Raw genomic sequence first — 9,909 nt, forward strand, 5'->3', positions numbered from 1 at the left:
GTGGAGAGAGGCGAGGGATGCTCCAAGGAGCCAGCATGGAGCAATGGCCAGGGCTCAGGTCTGTGTAGCCTCATGGCTCCCTCAGCCACAGCAGTGGCTCCTGGCCACGGGGTGGTCTCTGGACAGTGGATTTTGGCAGAGGGGTGATGCCCCAAGCAAAACAGCTGGGGAATGGTCTTTGGTAACAGAAGTGGTTAACACTGATCATGCTTAGAGCTATTGTTCTCCACTGGTATTCAGCTTTGCAGACTTCTGCAGCTATTTCAGGCCTGCTGGAGGGCTCATGTACCCAACAGCCTGCCTGGTTTTTCTTCTAATTATTTCAGTCAGTCTAAAAAAAGATATTACCTCCCTCTGCAAACCTTGCCTCCATTGTTCTCAGCATAAAAAATAAGAAGGAAAGAAGAATAAAAGTCTGACACCCTCTATCTCCAGGTTAAATGCTCTTCTGCATAGGTATGGCAAGTGCTGAGAGGAAAAACAGGAGGCAGCTTCTGCTAACCAGAGGTAGAAGGGATAGCAGAGGATCCATCAGGGCAGGCTACCCCCATCCTGCAGGGCCAGGGGTTAATGGAGGAGCTGGGAATCACCCTGGGACAGACCAGGACTTGAAATGAGAAATCCTGGTACTGTCAAGGCACGTTGACAGGAGAATGATTGCCGTGTCAGCAGAAAGACATCTCACATGGGAGGGAGCAGCTAATAGCTGTGCTGTGATGAATCTGGGTTTTGACAAGAGGCTGAGGCACCAAACACACTCGGAAAAGCCAAGGGAGGACAGACAGGGTCTAACTGTTTGTAGCTGGTGTGAGCAGGGAGAGAACACCAAGAGGGAGGATGCATTGTGCTGACCACCATGGTCAGGGCATTGCCCAAGCACTGCACTTGCCCTCCCTCTCCTCTCACCTGCAGGATTTTGGGGTAGGACCCTCCTGTTTGCTCCAGTTTCACAGGGCTGCAAGAGCATCAGAGGCTGAGCCAGGACTGGAGCTTGTAACAAATAATTATTAGTGATAATTGGCAAAAACACACTGATGACATCTCCTTCCTATCAGCTCAGCTCAGTTTGGCAAAGGCTGTGGTCTCGCCAAGACAATCCCCATGTTGTATAAACACCTTCTGTGCCTCCCCTGCTCCTCCTCCATGGCCAAGAGCCAAATTAGGCAAAGAAAATGCTGCCAGAAGCACCAGTGATGGCACAGAGGGGCCTGGCCAGTGGCCAGGGGTTTGACAGCATCCTTCAGGTTCCTTCTTTACCTGGCACAACAGGCACCTCTGAAAGATACGTCAAGAAAATCGTGACTGGCCATCAGCATTCAGCGCTGTCACCAAGCCAGCCTTAGCTCTCTGTTGCCTAACACCAGGTGGGAGCTGGTTTTAAAACATATTGTCTTTGTTTAATTTCCTGAGCCATCAAAATGGGATTTTGGGTGGGAAGTGGGATCATCCCAGCTCACCCACAGCCTTCTCAGTGGGTGTATGAGAGCAAGACAGGGTGCCAAGTTTAGCTCCAGAATGGTGCCAGACATCACAAAATAAACTATTGAAAAAATATTATATTTTAGCCAGGCTTTTAAAGGAACCAAAACCCCCCAAATTACTGGAACTGTTGTTCAGTATTCTCTGTTTTCCTGGCAGGGCTGGGGGAGGTGAGGGGAAGCCTCTGGCTGTACAGATAGGGTGGGGGCTGTGGTTCCAACTCTCCTGGAAAATTTTAATCAGTCAAAAAGTGAAAAATATTTTTAGCATGCCGTCAATGTGCATGTGAGGACGTGTGTGCTGTGAGAGCATGTGGTGCAGAGGCCACATCCCTGTGATTTATCAGCTATCCTCACCCTTGCAGGCAGACCTGGAGACACCCACTCTGACCCCCTCCAGCATTGCAGGGGAACCTGTCGTTTACAAGAGGATGTTCAGTTCACAACAACGGGGAGGTTGGTCCAAAAATGCTTCAGGGAGAGGTGTTGGGCACATGTCTGCAGCCAGGACAGGCTGCCCTGTTGTCTTCTGCATTGATAAGAGATGGTGAAACGCTGCTGCAGCAAAGTGAAACAGAATCACGAGTGACACCAGGGAGGGTGGGATGGTGAGTCATGAACTGAGGAAGTTTCTTTGCAAGGAGACCCATGAGTCCTGCTGCTCTGTGCCACATTTGGGGTCTTGCAAAACTTGGGGTGCAGCATGTAGGGGAGTTCCACCAAGGCGCGTGTCAGGAGCTCTGGCTGCAGCGACACAGCTTCCCCAAAGCCACTCAGGGATGAGACAGGACTGGGATGGGTGGGGAGTCCCTCCTGCCCTCCCAAACGTGGACAAACCAGTCTCTCCAGCCACAGACACCACATGAGAGAGCTGTGGTCGCCCTCGTGTCTACCTGCCATCCTTCCCCTGCTCCAGGCAGGGAGCTCTGTCTCCTGCATCCAACCCAAGGTGCCTCGTGACCAGGGTCAGCCACTCCACCTGCTCTCGCCTTGGTTTTCCTCCACTTCAAATGGCAATAACCCATCCTCAAGGTGCTCTGAAGCCAAGTTCCTTAGTGCCTGGTTTTGTTAATTGCTTTGAGCAGGGCTGGACAGACAGAGACTCATTAGGGGAATTGCCCTGTTATCTGCTCGGCACTGGGGAGGGAGGAGGTGAACATACCTGTGAGACTGAAAGCCAGTGCTGGGCTCAGTGAGGCCACAGGGCTCCTGAGCTGGAGGAGAAATCCTCAACCCCTCCATATGCATGGGGAATTAATGGGGATGTTCTTAATTTCATCTCTTTGGTTGGGGCTAAAACAAAGAGGCCCAGAGAAAGTGCTGGATCTGAATGGGTGTGCAAAGGTAGGGCTCAATTCAGTCTCTTGATACCAAGCAGATCCTGTGGCTTCTTCTTGAACTACACCATGGTTATGGGACTAAATCGGTTCTCAGTCCTCCAGACTACCTGTGCTAGACAAGAAATTTGTGGGGGTGGCCAAATCCTCAGGTGATGCATGGGGAATTAGCAGCAGCAAAGGCTGGAGGAGATGGGAGACCACACAGCTGGAGCTGGCATGGAAGAAGGTCTCTCTTCACCTATCCACCAACTTCCTGGGCTTAAATCTTGTGTTTTATGCTCAAGCCGTGTGAAAGGATGGTGCTTCCAGCCACATTCCCTGCTGCAGTGGGGCAGTCGGGGTTATCACACCTGGTCTGAGGTTTGGCCAGTAACTCCTGACCTGCCAAAATCCTGGTTTTACCTGTTTTCCTCTTAGCTGATACCAGTCCAAGCTTCTGCCCAAATCAAACCTGGGCTTTCCAGCTACTCATGCTCCCTATTTTAGTTACATGTCTGGAAGAGAAGACCCAGCTATCTGCCAAAGCCATCAGCCTGCAAGCGCTCGCAGGAACTCGTGTGCTCTCCCTGCTGATCTTGCTGGTTTTGTCAGGAAAAGCAGTCCTGGCTGCAGAGGACGTCTGGTGCTCACAGGAGGGACAAAGCAGATCCAAAACTGTAGGTAAGGAGGTCACTCGCTGGGGTAAAATGGGGGAGGTGAGTGGTTTAAATGATCTTAAAACCAGCAGTGAGTGGAAGGAATGTGGCCAAGCCCTGTGGCACAATGTCAAGTGGGCAACTAAGAGATCCTGTTTTGTGCTCTCTTCTTCCTTTCTGTTTTAACTCAGCAGGAGCAGTAAGCCCTGATGAAAGACAGCAAGTGCAGGCTGGAAGAGGTGACTGATGATGCCAGAACATCACTGTTGGTGCCCAGCTGATGGCCATGGTCGTGCACAGGCAGGAAAGGTGGGAAGGAGTGAAGCACCTGGTGGGTGAAGGCTCAGGATGACACTCCTGCTCCATTGCTGCACGGGGTGAATGGGAGCAGTGTGGGGCTGGAATAGGGCTGGAATAGGACTGGAATAGGACAGTCCATGCTGTTCTTAGTCCCCAGGTGTTTTGAAGCCACGGCTGTGCCCCACATCCTGCAGGCAAAACCCAATCCCTGTGTAAATGGTTTAGAGCAGCTTCCCACATCCCTCAGCTGCTCGTCATCCTGTGCCTGGGGCAGTTGCCTCTGGGCTTTCCCAATAGCTCTGCACTGTTCCTGGCCTTCACTGACATCTCCAATGACAAAATATGCCAAAAATAACCCCTGTTCTCCAGCAGGAAGGTGGGATATAAACACACTGACTGTTTGTTAGTGTTAGTGCTTGCCAGGCTTTCAAACTGGACTGAATCTGGGGGGGATCACTTCCTGCTCCACAGTCCTGACCTCCCGCTGCCTCCCTTCTCTGTCTAAGCATGGGAGCTCTCCAAAACACTTCTGCTGTGTGCATGCCACTTTGAGAAGGTGAAGCTGCAGCCCCAGAGGTTCTGGAGGGATTTTTCTGGGTGAGTTTAAGATAAGGCAGTATCTCTGGGTGCATTGCAGCCACTAGCTTTCCTGTATGCAATGCAGCATTGAGGTCCTCCTGGAGCTGCTGGGATATATAAAAATATTATATATATATATATATATATATATATATATATATGTATATGATATTGTCCTCAGAACCTGATTTTGTTTGCTGTGGCAAGAAACAAACCCTCAGAGAAGTGTAATCTGGTACCTGTAGCACTGATGACCCCTGGTAATAAGGTCCTGCTTTGTGCACTCTTGCTCTCAGGGCTATCCTTGGCCATCCTGATTCTGATCCCTACCTGCCACCCTGCCTGGCTCCTGAGCACAAAGGGACTCATGAATTTTGGGGACTGATGGCTTGCAAAGTAAGCAGCCATGGAGTTTGTCTGAAATTATGTTCTCTCTGATTTGGATGAGCATGTGAGGAACACAGAGAGGCAGGAGAAGGGGTTAAATCAATGGTTACATTTAAATCAATATTCTGATTTATGCTCCTGTCCCAGTGGTGCTTCCTTTGCCCCCTGATTTGAGGGTGCAGACCTCAGTGGCTCATTATGAGCCACCATTTCTGTGGTGAACATGGATTTTGACAGACATGCTGCAGGATTGGGCTGGTTTTTTGGCCTTTTTTGTTGAGAAGAGGGGAAGCAAAAAATTAAATAACTTGACTATGGCTGTGGTTGATACACCTAACCCAGTGGTGAGATCAGCTTCTTAAAATTTGATGTAAAAATGTGTATCAACAGTTATTTCTCACCACTGGGTTTCCCTGCAGATGCTGATGGCCAAATTCCTGCTGCCAGTGCTTGGGTCCCTGCAGGAGGAGGCTGAGAAAATCCTGTCTCTTGGATCAGGACTTCAGGGTGATGCTTTCCCTGAAGATGCTTTGTGCAGTGGCCGTGGAAATGAGCTGAGCCTTGGTGTGAGCAGGGAGGGGGTGAGATTTACACTGTGCCCTGGTTTTGGTGGTGACTCATGAGGTAGGACTGGATCAAGTGAATCCTGCAAAGATTTACAGCAAGGAAACCCTTTCACATGCAGGGTTATTGCATTGGCCTGCTGTGTCCCAGCCAGGTCCTGGAGGTACTGCATGGCCCAGCACCAGTGTGAAACACTCCCTGTGGTGGAGTTTTCCTCCTAACATGGATCCATCCCTCTTTAGCCCTGCAGTGAGACCACAGGCACTTTGCATCCCTCTCCCAGCACTGTGGTCACCTCCCAGCCTTTCCAAGAGCTTGGTGAGCAACTGCCCAGCTCTCAGCTGTGCCAGTGTCCCACCTTAGCACAGAGCCATGGATGAAACAAGCTGTGGTCTGACTGAGAATATGTGGGAAATACTTCCTTTCTAAAATTTCAAAATGTAATTAACATCAGTAAGAGCTGTTACGAGCCTGATTGGGGCGAGGAGAGGGGCTCAGACCTCAGACTGAGTGACAGCCACGGCCTTGGCAATAATGCCTGATGTGGTCCTTGCTGCCTCCAACATCCCCGCCACTCTGTCTCCAGCATCGCAGCCATACCGCCCGCATCCCTGCCCCATCCCTCCCCTCCGCCTTTCCCTGGAGCCCCTCTCAGCCCATCCCGGCAGTTCCCCGCAGCCCGAGCCCCTCTGCTCCCCGGGCAGCAGCCAGCCCAGCCCAGCCCAGCCCAGCCCAGCCCCAGCGCTGCCCTTCCTCCCGCCCTTCCTCCTCCCCGCGGCGTGGTGCCATCCCCACCTAGTGCCGGCCCGGCGCACCGGCCGCGGGCAGCCCTGCGGCTCCCCGGGCTCCCCGGGCTCCGGGGACTCCTCCACGGCATCTCCTCCACGCCCCCGGCTGCACCCGGACACCCGTGGCACGGCCCTGCGGGGAATTTCCGTGCCGCGGCCCCGGGGATGCTCCGGGGTAAAGGAACGGTGGGAGGAAATGAGCTGATGCAGCCTTTGTGCTGCTCCAGAGGACAGGGACAGGCAGAGGCCACAATGGATCCCGCGTCTGCTGGGGCTGTTGGCTGCCTCATGCCCCATCCTGTGGCTCGGGAAAACGGGATTCCCCCCTTACCAGGAGGAGGAACCCATCTGGGGATGAGGGAAAGGGCCGCATCCCATCCCCAGTCATCGAGCTTGTCCCATCAGCAGGGCTGGACCCCTTTGGGTATCACTTTGGGGACGCTCCTGCACATCACAGCTTTGGAGTTCTTAGTGGCATTTCCCAAGGACACATGGCCATGGACTCCACAAATCTCAGTGCCTGGGGAGCATCACCTCCCTTGCCCCCCTCCAGACCCTGTAAGCACCAGCTGTAGATGTGTAGGGCAGAGTAAGAAGGCAGGAAATGCCTTGAGCAGTGCCCCCTCATACTAGGTCTGCTCTTGTACCCCTCCAGCCCATCAGAGACTACCAGAGCCACAATGTCTTTAGATTTTCCTTCCCCTCCTTCGCCCTGTTGCACCTCAGATCTACATACAGATCCTTACCAGCCCTGTCCCTGTGGCCAAGGGCTGTTCCCTCTGCCCAGGTGCTGTCCAAGCCAGCCAGGGCATCCAGAGCTATCTTATCACCTGGAACAAGGAGGTGAGCAGTCATCCTCTGCTCAACCACACCAGCTTCCCTGGGCTTTCAGCACACTCATCCAGTATAATTTTGGTTGGATGAACCCTCTACATGTTGCTGCACCCAGTCCCTGGAAGGAAGAGGCTCTTTGCACTGATATTTTCTGAAATTTTGCTCTTTTTTTTGTGCTTTCCTATCTTTTGTCTGTCTCCACCCTCCCTGCCATTGCATGAGCACGTTCCTCAGTTCCCTTGGGTGCTGTGGCCTTGCTGTCCCTGTCCCACAGGAGACACCAAGGTCCCCTGTAGTTTCCCCTGTGGCTCAGGGGTATTCAGAGGGAGGATGCTCTTCAGGGAGATGCTCCTGCTTGCCCATAGCATCCTGTGGAAATCTGGGAATATGCTCATAAATTTCTGAAGACCACAGGAAAGCACAGGAAAGAAGGACTGCAGGGTGGGAGAGGAGGCAGGAAGAAAGGAAGATTAAGGGGTGATGTGGCCTCCTTCATATTTCCTGATGAAACAAGGAAAAAGCCCAACACTGCCCCTATTTTTTGTTGGAAAACCCCTTGCAGCTCAGCCCTGAAAGCAGGATTCAGCAGCTTGGCACAACTCAAAGGTTTCCTCTGCTGCTTTAAAGAAAATGTTGGAACAGAGCAGGCTTAAAGCCTTCTGAAGAGGCCCATTTATCTGGGAACTGAAAGAAAATATTGGGATAATATTTGGAAAAGCCTGTGAATGGGCATGGCTCAGCATGTGCCGGGCAGCAGCAACCTGCGAGCTGCAGGGAGAGAAGCCACCCTCTGCGTGTGGTTAATTTTCCCCTTTTCCTTCATTTCCTTCCCATTTCCTTCCTGGCTCTGAAAGGTTTTGCCGTGCCTAGGTGGGTCCTTGAGATGTATTTTCCCCAGGACAGTGGTAGTGCTGGAAGAAAAAGGGAATTTTCATGAGCAGGGTGGGCACAAACCCTGCCCAGTCTGAGTATCTGGGGGGGCTGATGGGGAGAAGGTGTTTCTTCCCTTGGTTAACAACTGAGGCTGATCTGCAGGACGCACTTAATCAGATATCACTAAAAGCAGGGTTGATTCCTGACTAATTGGTCAGTAATAACCATTTAATTGGCAAAGCTGCAGTGAAGCTCCAGCCCTCCCTTCCCAGAGCCATTAGCAGCATCTATTTTATCATTTGGAGCCTGGCTGGGATTCAATAAATAGGGTTTTGTTGGTTTTTTTCACATTTAAAAACATTAACTTGTGTTCCAAATTCAGTTGGACATCTCATTTGGCTTTGAAGCATAATTATGCTTGATGAGGACTAATAAGCAGCTTTCAAATCAAGACCAGGTTAACATCTCTCCTGCTGTCTCCTGCAGGGAGGCCGATATGCCACAACAGCTGATTTTTATAGGACTAATCCAGAAATGTCCAGGGCTCCATAGAACCCTGCTTTGTCTTACTTTTTGGTTTGTTTTTAAGTTATTTTTCCACCAAGGATGAGTTTTTATTGTTGTGAAGTTTTGCTCTGCATGGGATTTCCACCCACTGTGGGTCTCAGGGTGCTTTTGCAGGATGCAAAGGGTGATTTGCTGAAAACAGCCTTTTTAACCCCCAACCTCATTAGGGAAGAAAATAAACATTAGAGGGGATTTTTTTTCAATGTGACTAAGGGAATCTAAATTTTCAGCCCCAAACTGATCCCAAGTCTTGAGACCTTGGTGTTTGCTCGAAGCCTGGCTGGGGGCTGAAGCAGATGTTGCCAGTCCCTGGCACAGATGATGGTGATGGCTGATGGTTGAATTGGTGTCAAGGTCGGCCCTGCTCCAGCACCAGCGCCTGCCCTAAGGTGGAGCTGCTTCTCTTTCAGCATCGTGGCCGCCCAGAGAACACTGGATCCAGTCTGGTCACCCAAATACCGCCTGCCTGCAGCTTCTGAGCAGGGCTCAGACAAAAGAAAACCCATCCAAACTGCGGGTTTATGTTTGTTTTCCACGCTCTACCATTGAAATTCCATGCCAAAGGTAAGCTCACTTGAAGATTAGGCTTTGGCAAGTCTTGCTATGCTGCCAAAACCTTCAGAAATGCCCTTGGTGAGCCCCAAGCATGCTCTGCCACTGGGGTGGGGAGTGAGTCTGTCCCAGCTTGCCAGGGAGTGAGGGGACACAAACCCATGGGACACTCCTTTCTCCACCAAAAGCTGTCCCTTCCCAATGGGGGGCCTCCTGTCCTTTGCCAGCAGAGCCCCTCCACTGTCCCACAGGGCTGCTCTCACCCATCACTCCCACAGCTGTCTCTCTGGCAAACCCCAAAACTGCTGCTCTAAACCCCCCAGATTCCTAGCTGAGTCAAAATACTCCCAAAATCTGAAGGTGGCAAAGGAGAAAACCCCTCCTGTCCTGTTCTGTCACGGCTCTGAGGGCTGGTACAGGGGTTAATTAATGGCCATCAGCCAAAAGCTGTGGAGGAAAGACCTTCAGTTGTGAGCACTTGGTGCTTGGGCAGCTCTCCTGCATTTTTTTTCTAAGACATTTTGCATCAATTAAAAAGCTGCAGGTAAATGCCAAACCCCAAATCCTGGCAAAGGTGCCAGCTGCTCTGCAGTCAGGACAGACCCAGCCACTGACTCCGGGCTGACCATGTTCCAGCCCTAAATAGCTGCTTTTCAGGGACAGGTGGGTCACAGCAAACTTTATTTTTCTGGAAACAGCAAGCACATTGTGCAGGGCAGGCTTTCCAAGGATGCTCCCCACACCCTTTTCAGGAAATACCACGCAGCTCTCCTTCGTGCCATGCCAGTTTGGTTTTTTTTTTTTTTTAATTGGCATAAATGATAGCCTCTGCAAGGACACACCGTGTTTTCCCTGGGCTCTTGGATTTTATTTTGAAATCGCTGCTGGTTTGATCTTTGCATGTCTCCACCCCCAGGCTCATTGCTCTGCTCTTGTGTTTCTGCTCCTGGTGCTTGCTCCAGTGCAGTGGGGTTTGCTGGGAAGTGAAAATGCAGTGGGGAGGCTCATCCTG

The sequence above is a fragment of the Agelaius tricolor genome, unplaced genomic scaffold (genome assembly GCF_023055355.1).
Source record: "Agelaius tricolor isolate 1412-34295 unplaced genomic scaffold, bAgeTri1.0.p SCAF_16, whole genome shotgun sequence".
Lineage (NCBI taxonomy): Eukaryota > Metazoa > Chordata > Aves > Passeriformes > Icteridae > Agelaius > Agelaius tricolor.